Source organism: Herpailurus yagouaroundi, unplaced genomic scaffold, assembly GCF_014898765.1.
Source record: "Herpailurus yagouaroundi ecotype Mexico unplaced genomic scaffold, PumYag 530, whole genome shotgun sequence".
Taxonomy (NCBI): domain Eukaryota; kingdom Metazoa; phylum Chordata; class Mammalia; order Carnivora; family Felidae; genus Herpailurus; species Herpailurus yagouaroundi.
Window position 1 is genome coordinate 4689342 of NW_024412747.1, and position 12425 is coordinate 4701766.

The 12425-nt window shown below is 50.6% G+C and overlaps 1 long non-coding RNA gene across 6 annotated transcripts in view; it reads left to right on the top strand.

Annotated features, from left to right (window-relative positions):
* LOC121023155 (uncharacterized) overlaps positions 1–12425 on the top strand; it is a 122921-nt gene that overhangs the window by 64646 nt on the left and 45850 nt on the right. For 2 of the 6 annotated variants that reach the window (XR_005787259.1, XR_005787257.1), the window contains 3 exons: positions 4291–4437; positions 5624–5713; positions 6337–6374. This is a non-coding gene — a long non-coding RNA (uncharacterized LOC121023155). Of the gene's footprint in view, positions 1–3288; positions 4438–5623; positions 5714–6336; positions 6375–12425 lie in introns of those variants that run through there. The other 4 variants (XR_005787256.1, XR_005787258.1, XR_005787261.1 and 1 more) reach the window with 3 other exon arrangements.

Genomic DNA, 12425 nt, shown 5'->3' on the forward strand with positions numbered 1-12425 from the left:
CAACAGCCTGACACAAAATCACCAAGCCAATGCTATGAGTAAGGGGTTGGCCAACCCCAAGGCCAAGTGTATCTTTGATGGAAAACGAATTCTCAAGGAGGAAGCCTATAATTGGATGAAGTCCCTTGTCTCCCTAGCTTGTGGAAACAGCCAGACTTTCCCCCCTTGTTTTCCACTTGGAATGTGAGTTCTCTAAGATCTGGCCTGGGCCACATGGGCTTCAACATTTCCTCATGGTGATGCCTTCCTCGGACAGCCCCATCTCAGGTGGAGGGGAAAATGTTTCTGTTGTGGCGTCTGGGGAAGCACTTGTTACAATCAAGGTGCTCAACCAAGGTTTGTGAGAAGGATGCATTCATGATGTTCGCCTCTGAACCATTAGGGTTAAGTGACACTTGGCACCTCCTATTTGTTCTTTCTGACTTCGTTCCTCACGCCTGGTGGCCCAGGGGGAGCTGGGAGCCTGCCTTTCATGCCAGAGTCTTAGTATTGCTTTGCTCCTCTTATCTTCCAATAAACCTGATGAACACGTTCATTCTAGAACGTTAGAGATTTAACGTTTCGCACGCACACTGAGTGGCCCGCACTGATAGTTGAGAGCTAAACCAGCCGGGTACGGATCAGGATTGAGGCCACGGCCAATTCACTTCACCTCTCCGAGCTTTCGCTCTCTTACCTGAAAAACAGGGATGCTGATCATTTTTATAGCTACTTCCCAGCGTCCGCAGAGTTCAACGAGATGAAGAAAATGCTCTTGGCGGTAGGCACGCGGCAGCCGCACCTGTGCTGGATTCGCCGACAAGAGTCGGAAACGTACAGGCATGGTTTTCTCTTTTGCCTTTCAAGTATATAACCTTTATGTCAATTGGCTGGCACTGGAGAAGAGGCAGCATAGGGGAGATTGGGATTTGTCACGGGAAAACCCTCCACCATCCGTTTTAGTGATGTTGCTTCAAAACAGGGAGCTGGGGGCGCCTGGGTGGCGCAGTCGGTTGGGCGTCCGACTTCAGCCAGGTCACGATCTCGCGGTCCGTGAGTTCGAGCCCCGCGTCGGGCTCTGGGCTGATGGCTCAGAGCCTGGAGCCTGTTTCCGATTCTGTGTCTCCCTCTCTCTCTGCCCCTCCCCCGTTCATGCTCTGTCTCTCTCTGTCCCAGAAATAAATAAACGTTGAAAAAAAAATTAAAAAAAAAAAAACAAAACAGGGAGCTGATTGGACAGCTTTCATAAATACAGGGGTAGAGCTTTGATTTTAAGCTGCGACAAGAACGAACACCAACGACACAGCCAAGCACAGCGGGGAACTGGAGGGGAGCAGTGGTAGGGCCATCTTCCGCTGGTTGCAAGCAAGACGGGGTGCATTATCTGAAGGGACTTTAAGACTGAGAATAAAATAAAGCCAAAAGTGAGTCTACTTTTTATGGTCGCCATATAGGAGCAATTGTATTTTATTTTGAAAGTTTATTTATTTTGAGAAAGAGAGTGTGTGAGAGAGAGCACGAGTGGGGGAGGGGAGAGGGAGAGAGAGGGAAAAAGAGAGAGAGAGAATCCCAAGCAGGCTCCGCGCTGTCAGCACAGAGCCCAACACAGGGCTTGATCTCACGAACTGTGAGATCATGACCTGAGCTGAAATCAAGAGTCAGACACATAACTGACTGGGCCACCCAGGCACCGTGTGGGCAATTTCAAACAGTATCTGATAAAATATCCCTCCCCGCAAAAATAGTGTTGTTATTCTAAGTTCTCAACAGTTGGCACAATGGCTGTTGAGTTTTAATAAAACATATATAGACTTTTTGGCATATTTTTATTACCTATCCTTTCCTAAACATTGTATTCTCTGTGAAAGGTCACTTGGAGAACTCCCAGTAGGCAGTTGGGCCCCCCACCCCGCCCACTGAACACATGCTTACCCAGCCACACAGTTTATTTCGGGAGTACATTCATCATAATGGTCTGGAAGTATCCAAGCTCACTTAGGGTGCTGTCCCTGTCTCCAACACCCCCCACTGAGGTGTGACATATTCCTCTTTTTAAAAATAGTATATCAATTTAATGGAATATGATCAACAAGAATAAGGCAGATCTATATATAACGATACAAAAATAACCTCCAATATACAGCGTTCGGCGAAATAAGACTATACAGAACACTGAAAAATATTTGAAAAAGTGACATGTATGTACGTATGTATGTTTTATACATGAATAGAATCTCTCAAAGGACAAATAAGAAATGCTAGATTCAGAAAGAACGGTAGGGGCCTCTGAGTGGCTTGATCGGTTAAGCTCCTGACTCTTGATCTCAGCTCAGGTCTTGATCTCAGTGTCCTGAGTTCAAGCCCCATGTTGGGCTCCATGCTGGGCATGGAATCTACTCCCAGTGTGGAGCGTACCTAAAACAAAACAAAACAAAACAAAACAACAACAACAAAACAAGATGAATGGTAGAACAGTGATCTTAAAGACAAAGACACGTACTTGAGCTACCTCAATTCTGTCATCCGCGTGACTGCTTGGCGATTTCGTGTATGTTAAGAATTTAGCCCAGCCGAGGCCGAGGGTGAATGGGAAGGTGTAACATTTTTAGTTGGTAGTGCAAATATTAGTTCATACATGAAATGTTTCACGGAGTCCAAGTGCTGTTTTTCACACTGGCATTCATTTCTCTTTCTCAATTGTTAATGGTTCATTTTAAAGCTAACGAACTCATCAAGAGGGTAATGGCTATTACCGATTATTATGTGATTCTTAGATGAATAACTTGGCCGCATAGAGAGGGGAGTTTTAAAAACTGATTTGCTCTGGGTGTCTGATCCACTGCATGCCTGACTTTTAATCAGGACATAAAAATGCTTTTCAGGCATTATTTTTGTCTTATCCTCTCAAGATTTGCTCAGAAGCGCAATTTAATCAACACTTGTAATTGGTCACCTTTGGGGCCACTCCGGAGGCTTGCTATGAATTTAGGAGCACCTACTTTCTTAATCCTATCGATCTGCAAACCATTTTCCTTCCTTACAACACGCTTCCTACTTATTGTGATTGCTCTAAAAATTCCTTTTACTCTAGAGATGAAAGGCTAAACATACAGGGGCTCTCCAGGCAGTGTCTCAGGATGGCACAGCCACCAACAAGGGCGCCCCCATTCTTTCGGTCGAGGGAGAATTGGCAGAGCTCAGCAGAGAATCTGAGAATGTGCAGGAGCTCATTTGGGCTGGGCAAAGAGGAGGCCCGGAATAAAGCCTCTCACGGCCTCTCTTACGCTTTTCTACCATGGATCCTGTTTTCCTACAAAGGACAGGGCTGTGCTTGGCCATGCATTTGCCCAAGAAGGCAGTGCCTCCTCACATAATTCCTGGTGGGTCCTTCCTAATCCCCTCCCCTGGTGAGCCTCGCATCCTAGAATTACAAAGGACCTCTCTCCATTGGCTTTTTGGGACTTCATGATGGACTGAGGCATGAGCCAAATGGGTTTCGGCTGTGCCAATACAGTGCACCCCCCCCACCCCCACCCCCGCTGCACTGGCCTTCTTCGGGGGTCAGGAAGGAGCATGTGCAACCAAAGATCCCCAGCTGATCACTTTCTGCTTTGAGCGACAGCCTCCCATCTACCCCGGGATGGGGGGGCCCACACAAATACGATTTTGTATGTGTGCCCTTTTGTGCAAAATCTTGGGAAGCACGGCTTTGGGGGCAAACACAGTGCCATTCTTGGCCGTTTGGGAGAAATGGATCTGTTTTGTGCAGATAAGAAAACGGTGGTTTGGCGTGTTTCGTTGCCTGGTGAAATTACCCGGTGGTTCTGTCACTTCCAGATCAATCTGAGTGTGAGCCATCGGCAACTCGTGCACAGCGTGTGGCCGGCTGAAAATGCATCGTCTCTCGACGTGAAGCTCAGCTATTTTTCTCCAGCTTGGGTTGTTGTGTTGTTTTCTGCTTCCGCCTACAGCCTCTTCACGTCCTCTCGGGGACGTGCTCGGTGACATAGCACAGCTGCACACGCGGCCGTTCTTTTTCTTCCCGAAATGAGGGGAAGGCTCTGTGGCTCCAGTGCCCTGTGATGCAGGCCGTCCAAGAGATGTCACAGTACGACGGCCGGGACCCCTGTTTCTGCGGAGATGGCACCACCCGTGCCTGAGGGTGATGGTGACAGCTTACAGTAGGTGTCCGATTGTGACACATGAGTGAAATGGAAGTCACAATTCCTTTCGGGGGGATTTACAAGCTGTCGATTGAACCATCCGGGATTCATTCACATTCTGCTGAGGTTTCGTGTTCTCTTCCTACAGGTAATGAATGAGGTGCGGGCAGCATAGAGGGGTCGAAGCCAGAGCACAATCCGTGGTCGGTAAAGTGCGTTCGGTCAACAAATATTTACGGGAGATCTCTGTGTCGGGCACTGAGCCGTGTGCTGGGGTGCTTTACTCGGCAAGATGGTGAGAAAAGTTATTGTAAAGGCCCAAAGAAATTCCTATGAACAAAAGCTGGAGGTGTTTTGAAGTTGCTTAAAGGTTATTTGAAGGAGAACGTATAAGGCGTACCTGGGTGGCTCAGTCGGTTAAGCATCTGACTTCAGCTGATGTCGTGATCTCACGGTTTGTGGGTTTGAGCCTCGAGTTAGGCTCTGTGCTGACAGCTCAGGGCCTGGAGCCTGCTTCACATTCTGTGTCTCCCTCTCTCTCTGCCCCTCCCCTGATCACGCTCTCTCTCTCTCTGTCTCAAAAATGAATAAACATTAAAATTTGTTTTTAGGGGCGCCTGGGTGGCTTGGTCGGTTAAGCGTCCGACTTCGGCTCAGGTCATGATCTCACGGTCCGTGAGTTCGAGCCCCGCGTCGGGCTCTGTGCTGACAGCTCAGAGCCTGGAGCCTGTTTCGGATTCTGTGTCTCCCTCTCTCTCTGCCCCTCCCCTGTTCATGCTCTGTCTCTCTCTGTCTCAAAAATAAATAGAAACGTAAAAAAAATAAAATAAAATAAAATAAAATAAAATAAAATTTTTTTTTAAATAAAGGAAAATGTATAATGGCGTCTGTCTTCCGTGTTTGTAAACGCGTGTGGCCGAATCCTCTCCAGACTTGTGGGCTTGACTCTGGGCGTTAGCAGAGCTCCGGACAGGTACAATTGGGGACCATCGTGTGTCCCAGTATTTAGGAATATAAATCAGCCTACCAACGGTTAAATAAAGTATGCTCTGTCTTCTTACTTTTTTTTTTTTTTTAATGTTTATTTATTTTTGAGAGAGAGAGTGCACACTCGCGTGAGCAGGGGAGGGGCAGGGGGAGGGTATAGAGGATTCAAAGTGGGCTCTGTGCTGACAGCGTGGAACTGGCTTGGGATTCTCTCTCTCCCCCTCTCTGCCCTTTACCTGTGCTCGCTCTCTCTCTCTCTCAAAATAAATATAAATGAACTTAAAAAAAAACCCCACACATTCATAAGGACAACTGAAAAACGTGTAAAGCTGTGATTTGTACATGACCAAAGTTTGGCAGCTGTCCCAAAGCGGCTGCATTAACTATTACTGCACGTGCTTAAACGTTCCTTTGTTCTGTTTGAATGACTAACAAAATGAAGGCGCATGATTTGTAATTATTTCATGTTTATTTCCTTAAATTTTTGTCTTCAGCTCAGCATGGTCACGAATTCTGTCATTGTGGCAAATGTGCTCACATAAGTTTGTTCTGTCGACGGCAGTGAGCTCAAGGATTTAAAAAATGTAAGTGTATTTAAAATATGCAACACGTGGGTGTGTTTCATAAAAAGTGTGAAGTACATGTAAAAATATCAAAATTAATTTTTCATACGTATTTTCAAAGAAAGTTACTTTTTCCTACAAAATATAAAAATTAAAACGGGAAAGGGAAAAATACAGATTATAATTAATAAATGTGGAAAATGGTACGACAAAATTATTTAAAGAAAACTGAATTTGAAGTTTAATTTTCTAAAAACTGAAATCTGATTAAATATTCATGCCGATCATGCTTCGTATTGCTAGCTTCCGACTCTCACCCAGTGGCTAACAGAAGGGATCCGTATCATGCATCACACACGGACTGTTTAGACCCACACAGACACGGGGTTGAGGGTGACAGGAATTGTGAGGCGCATCATCACGTTTCTCAGCCACCACGTTGGTGCAAATATCGTGGTAATTCCCCAGTAGCTACAGGACCAGGAGTTGAAGCCAGGAAATGGATGAGTAGTTCTCCTGGGAAGTGGAGGGTCGGAGGGGAAAGAGCTGACCAGTTAACTTGCTTGTGTTTTCTCTCCCCTGCATGCGTCTGCCGGTCAAATCCTCCTTGCGCTCTGGAATACCATCTTGCCTTGTATCTGCAGCCACAGTACGACCCACAGACCTTCATGTCTTGCAGGCGGTGAGTTTTTCTTTTTTCCCAAGGCCATAGGACACAAGATACGGAGAAGCCATGGAGAAGCTGTTGCCTGGGGCCCGAGCTGTGTTGGGCACAGGAGTGGACATTAGGGTGATGAGTGAGGCTTTGCCAGCCCTGAGCACTGGATCCCCAGTGGCTGAGGGAGCCGTGTGAACATTAGCAACATTTTTGTTCTTGTGAGTGTGGGGCTGTCTAAGCCTCGGGTCTCAGGACAGGATCTTAACCCCCTCAGTCTACCAGGAGTGTTGACAGCACTCAAACACAGCAAGATCCCAGAAAGGGTTTCCAGCTTGGCTGGTGGCTCTTCTTACCCTCTGGTGGCTCTGCCCTGCTCACTTCTGGGGGGTGGGAGGTTCTGGACAGGGCACTTTCTGGAGGCCTGGCCTGCTTCATGGCTCATTTCTATCCTGGTTGCTTCCTGGAGCAGTGTGGCATTAGAGTTGAAGTCAAGGTTGTACAGTCGGCCGGGAATAAAAGTATCCTTTGTGGTTTGCATGAAGTTGCATGGTGGGTAGGCCTTGGACAGAGGCACGCTTTCTTTCTGGGATGCTTCTGCCCTGCTATCGCAAGGCTGGGCTGCACCCCGCGGGCTTCCTGATTGCAACAGGGCATCTGCTCTCACCCCGTGTTAGACCCTCATCCCCAGGTTAGCCTAGCTCCACCCAGTAGTGGGAAGGGGGGTGCTCTGTGCCGATTCCCGACGGTGCTTCTGTGGTGGAATTCACAGGTGTGGTTACGGTTCTGTGTTGTCATCTCTCTAGTTGTTGGTTGCAAAGCTGAACCGGAATATTCTGTGTGCAAGCAAAAAATAAATATTGTATTTCAATATTACGTTCCACTGAAATACAGGGAGATAATCGCGGGACTCCAGTCAGGGCTGTTGGCGTTTATCAGGTGCTTTACTGTAGCCGTAGGTCCGGCAGGGCAGACAGGCTGGACATGAAGGGTTAACCAGCCAGCTGGGCACTACAGTGAGAAGGTGACAGGCCAGGCATTTTTAAACCATTAGGGCCTCTTTTCACACTCAGAAACCCGCTTCGTGGGTCTTCATCCAGACTGTGTCTGAGGCACGGCTGACCTGGCTTTCACCTTCTGTGCCCTTAACCTGGCTTCCCATTTACTGTAACTTCATTCCCCCCAGATCCTGAGCTCTATCCACCCGATAACTTCACCTGGACTCCGGATTCCTTCTCCTGGCTGATGATGGTTGTCCTGGGAGCTTCCCTGCCTCCCTCAATCCCCGAGAATACAAAGCAAAAGATACAGAGAAGGGGTTTGAAATTCTCGTTCCTGAGGGTCTGACAGGTTGAGACAGACATTCCCACCTAGAGAGAGAGCATATGGGCAAAGTTAAAAAAAAAAAAAGGTGAATGCAGGGGGACCTGGGAGACTCAGTCAGTTGAGCGTCCAACTCTTGGTTTCAGTTCAGGTCATGATCCCAGGGTTGTGGGATCGAGCCCTGTGTCGGCCTCTGCACCAACAGCATGGAGTCTGTTTGAGATTCTTTCTCTCTCTGCTCCTTTCCCGCTCTTTCTCTTCCTCTCTCTCTCTCTCTCTCTCTCTCTCTGTCTCTAAAGTAAAAAAAAGAAAAGAAAAGAAAGAAATAACAAAGGCGGGAGTAGATGGCAAGGCCCACACAACATTTCTGGTGGGTGTCTGTGTAACAGAGGCTTACCAGGGAGAGCCATGATGCTCTCAGGTCAGGATGCCATGACCAGCCTTGCCGGGCCCTGCTGGCCCCAGTCCCTCCGATCACCTGGCAGCCTCACGCTTTGAGAAGGTCCCAAGGCTCTCACGATGAAAACGCGTGACCGTAACAACTCCTGCGATTCATGTGTCTCCTCCGTAAACTGAGCTCTGTGCCTGGTGACGTTAGGTGCGTCTAACGCCACACTGAGAATAGATTAAGTTGAACGGTCGTGCGGTCCTTTGCAAGGATACCCCGTTTCTGTGGTGTCGCAGATGTTTTGGTTGGGTCTCATTTTTAAGCGGCCTTAGCCAAAAACATCTTCTTGCAGAACAGCCGACTCCCTTCAGTATTTCACTTTGGACAGTTGCTTGACTTCGTTTAGCACCCCGTGCCGGAGCCCGGTCTCCCCAGGCCCCGCACGCTTCCCTCCCGTTAGCGTCAGCGGGAGCCTCGGCAGACAGATTGAGGCCAAGGGAAGGTGGACCCCGACGGCTGCACTGTGGGGGCAGCGAGCCTCGCAGAGCAGAAAGCTGGCGCACGGGGAGAGCCGTCAATGATGCCTTGCGAACCATATGCCGCCTTAGATTGTATTTACATTGAGACATACAACAGCTTGTTATCAAACAAGGCAAGACACAATACTCAGCGGTAGGAGACCGCAGCCACAGTGAGCCTCAGAGTCTGCTCCCCCCACCTGCTGTTGCCTGGGCGTTTAAGCTGGCAGAAATCCTCATCAGGTCAGTGTAGGGAAATGTGACAATGTCTGTGTTGGGCGCCGATGGACGGACGTGGGGAGGCTCTCCCTACACTCCGAAGCTCGGAGGTATTTGCATTTCTGCTGCCTGGCTCGATGATTCCTCCAGGAGCTGGTTGATGTCCTCAGGCCTACCCCGGTGTACCCTCAAGGGCTTTTCTGGTTAAGGGCCTTCCAAAGACGCAGTCCTGGAGGGGGGCCGCCTCGAGACCCATCTGTGAAAATATGCGGCTGAGACAGTGCAGCGGAAGCTGACTTGGAGCCCAGCGGGTGTCTGTGCAGGGCCTGGCTGGCTCCTTTCAGGGGGGTCGGGTGGGGGGTGGGCCGCCACCCAGTGGGAACCTGACAACACAATGCACAGTTGTGTTGGCGGTTGGGGCGCAGGCGTGGTTCTGCATTGTTGCTCCGCCTGGATCAGTGTTTTGTGACTGTGGGGGGCTCTCTCCTGTTACAAGTTGTGCAGAGCTGAGGTCCCAGCTCAGATTCCACCATGGCCCAGGAGAGAGAGAGGAAAGCCCCCTCTCTCGGCTGGAAGGCAGACAGGGAGAGGACATAAAGAGGGAGTCCCTTTGCCTGTGGCCTGGCCTCACCCACCTGCAATCCACACGGATTCGGGTAAGAGCTCCCATCTCACTAAACTCCCACTGGCAGGAAGGTGTCGGGATGTTCTCGCATGTTAGGGGAGAACCTTTTGGGGGAAAAGGTGGCGTTGGAAATTCAGGCTAGAGACTCCATAGAGAGCTTTTCTGGAATTCCTTAATGGGAGGAGTCTCATGTTTAGGCTGGTTATCCCTGGGAACCAAAGAACCTGGCCGAAGTCTGATGAGTTTAATGCAGTTATCTAATGAAGGAGCCAGACTTTTTAGGACCCACTTTGCACCTGAGACCCTGCGTGTCAGTCAGGGGGTGAGTGCAAGCTCTGTCTCCTTGGACACCTGAGTTTAAGTCCCATCTGCCAGTTTTTTTGCTTGCTGTGCGGCCTGGGGCAAGTCACTTAACCTCTCTGCACCTCCGTCTCCTTAGCCCTAAAACGGACAGTTGGTACGAGAAGTCGTCTGGTTCACAGTAGATGCTCAGTAAATGGTGGTTGTGCTCCCTCCCTCTCCTTCTCTGAGTTGGCAAAGGCACATGGGCAACACGGTCCCTTCTTCTCTCAAGTGCACTCAACCACGGACCCAAGCGTCCTTCCCATCCCAGCAGGAGAGGATCTTCGGGGATAGTGTAATTCACATGGAAGGCACCGTGTCTCTCCAAGGATAGGTGTTCTCTCTCTACTGGGCCAGCTGAGAGTCCACGTCCTCTGTTGGTGCCCGTGACCCTCACACCCTCCACGGGGGGGCTGACTCGTTTGCAGGTGGCCGAGCTGGGTGGTCTCTAGGCTTGCCTGGCACACGGCTTTGTCAGGTGCCCATCATCACGCCCGACGCCCCTGCTTGGCATGTAACTTCCTCCCGCCCCCGCCCCCCTCCAGTGCCTGCCCCCGGTTCACCAGACAGGCAGTGAAAGAAGATGGAGAGAAAGAGAGTTTCCAGTCTCCCTGACCTCGGTTAAAATCTCCACTCTGCTGGTGGTTAGCTGTGCAACATTAGGCATGTCCCTGAACTCCCGAGTCCCAGAATCCTAGTCTGCAAAGCAGGATATTAATTCCTTCTTGGCAGGAGTGTTGTAAATATCAAAGGCAGCGAAGTATCTGGCACACGGGAGGCATTTGATAATAATATCCTTGTTATTCAGAGCAACGTTCTCATGCCCTTAAATCATTCTCTTTAAATAATGAGAACAGCGGTTCCCAAAGTGTGGCTCCTGGGACAGCGGCCTCAGCAGCTCCTCTGGGGCTTAGGAGATGTGGATCCTGGGCCCCACCCAGGACTACAGATTCAGAAGCCCTGGGGGCAGCCTCCACAATCTGTTTTCACCCAGCCTCCAGGGGATTACGAATGCACCACGGAGCTGGAGAACCTCTGAATTGGAAATATTTTTCAAAACCTCACCGCTCAAGGTCAATTCTTTTGCTTGTTCCCGGATGTGATTTGGGAGGGTTTCCAAACTCAAGGGCCACGGAGGCTGGTGCAGATACCTGTGGCCTGGGGCTGCGTAAACGGCCTGCCTGAATGCAAGAGAAGGCTCCAGAACCCTTGAGCTGGGCCTCCTCCTGCTCCGACAAGGGCCTTTGATCAGTGTTCCCGACTTGGCTTACTACCACCCCCTCCCGCGACCAGGAGGGCCGTTCTTTCTTCCCTGGGAGCAGAAGCGTGCAATGCAGACCCCGTGCTGAGCTGTGCCCCAGCCCATGCGAAGGTACTTCCTCCTTGCAGGGCAAGGGCTGGCCAGGGCCTTGCGGACAGCTACGCCCGTGATTACCCAGGTATGCGGTGGCAAGGTACTTCTTGAAGGGACGCTGCCAACGCGGCCAGACCAGCGCTTTGCCAGAGCCCAGACGGTGTTATTAGTACCGTATGGCGGCTCTAATTTTAGGGGAAGCCTGATGCCTTGGTGTTGTCGTATTCTGTCAAGCAGTCTTCCAAAGGATGTGCTCATTTCTTTCATGTGGTTTCTTCGCCCGCTCACCGAATTATTGAATGGGGCCACATCCAAGCAACTAACGCAAATAGCCCTTGACTCCGGATTCCATGACCCGCCATGGTTCCTGGGGGCCTCCGAGGTGCCGGGGACTGCGCAAGGGGCCACGAAGCGTTTGGCGTCCGGGACGGCTTCGGTTCTGAGAACAGAGCGTTGCCAACAGCTGCGCAGAGTCCTTCAAGGCCCCAGATCTTCGCTGTCATAAATGGACGTGGCCCCAGTGTGAGCGCGCTCCACGTTTCACTTCTCTTTGCAGACGTGGTGTGGCCTTGCGGTGAGGTGGATCCGGGTTCGAAACTGGCCCTGCCACTCACTAGCTGTGTGACCTGGGGAAAGTTACTTAGCATCTCTGAGCCTCAGTGCCCTTATCTCTCCAGTCGGTCAGAACCCTTGCAGGGCTGCTGGGGATAGGCAAGAGATCTCTAGGGAAGGTGCCTTGGAAAAGGCGATCCATCTCATCCTATGGCAACGTGACTTGGAAGGCACTGTTTCAAAATCTGAGCGGAAGGAAGAAAGAAGGCTTGCGGAAGTAGAAAGCAGAGGTCCTTCCAGGAATGTCTGGGCTTCCTGTTTCATTGTCCTTCACCACGTGCCCCTCTGGTGAGTCCCCTAGGGTGCTCCTTCTGGACACCGGCTGAGGGACGTGTGCCCAGAACCGGACCCTTGAGCCGTGGTCCAGCCTGTCAGCCGACCCATGGGGCTGACTCAGGACGCTGGCGCGCTTGGCTGCCTGTTTTCCTCTTCGAGACATTTGTCTGGAACCACTTGACTGGCTAGCGGAGCAGAGGGTTCGAAGAACTTGTTCTTGACTTTTCACCGCGACCTCATAGTCAGGTCGTCTGAGCCCTGTGGGGAGGACAGAGCTCTCCAGAGGAGAGGACAGAGCTCTCCAGAGGAAAGGACAGGTGAGACAATGTCTAGAGAGTTCTACGCAGGAGGAAGGTGCCGGAACAGAGCTGCGCTGCGGGGGCTGGGGGCTCCCACACAGGACTGGCCTGGGGCGGGGGGG